Below are 737 nucleotides of genomic sequence, written 5' to 3'. Positions count from 1 at the left end.
AGGAGAAGGACTGATGAAGTTAAATACAGAAGCAAGCAGCTTGAATAATATCTTAAACAGCAGTTGTGTAAGTAGACAAAGTAGGAAGGATAGAAAGACCAGAAGCATCAAATAGTCATACTATTCATCAGGAAGTCCGTGTTAATGAGGGATCCACATTTAACAGGTCACAAATAGGATTTCTGTTGGTGGTATCCAGTCTGGCCTTCTTACCTCTGGCAAATACAGAAAGATAAAATCAACAGCTATTCAAAAGGCTAAGTGCCAAGTCCCAACTAGACAAAGACACCTGCCCCATGTTGCTCTAAAATATAAGTGTGTGTTGGCTCCAGTCACTCTTTATTGCTTATTTTTGGACTCAGGATGCACATTATCGTTAGGCAAGGCTGGTCTAGAGGAAAAAGACAATAAAAGTAGGACACATTAATATCACCTACTGCACAATGTGTAGTGTCATCCTTCCTGCCTGAACCCTTCCTACCAACCCATGCTGGAACAGTCAACTATGCAATAGATTCTCGTTTTCTTGATGTATGTTTCAAAGTGACTTAGTAAGCCTGTGATAGGTCCTCTGCATCTTAATTTGTTCTGTAGTCCTTCTATACCTTCCTGAGGGGTGCAACCTTCCTGGAAGTGGATTTGGAGGCTAACACTGCACTAAGATAATTTCCCAAAGCACAAGATCATCCTTATCTCCTCAGTTCAATTTTTATATTCTTCTTTGGCACTCTTTAGAC

The sequence above is a fragment of the Cavia porcellus genome, unplaced genomic scaffold (assembly GCF_034190915.1).
Source record: "Cavia porcellus strain 051 isolate PalLab524CR breed Dunkin Hartley unplaced genomic scaffold, mCavPor4.1 scaffold_2, whole genome shotgun sequence".
NCBI classification, from domain to species: Eukaryota; Metazoa; Chordata; class Mammalia; order Rodentia; family Caviidae; genus Cavia; species Cavia porcellus.
This window is presented reverse-complemented; position numbering follows the sequence as displayed.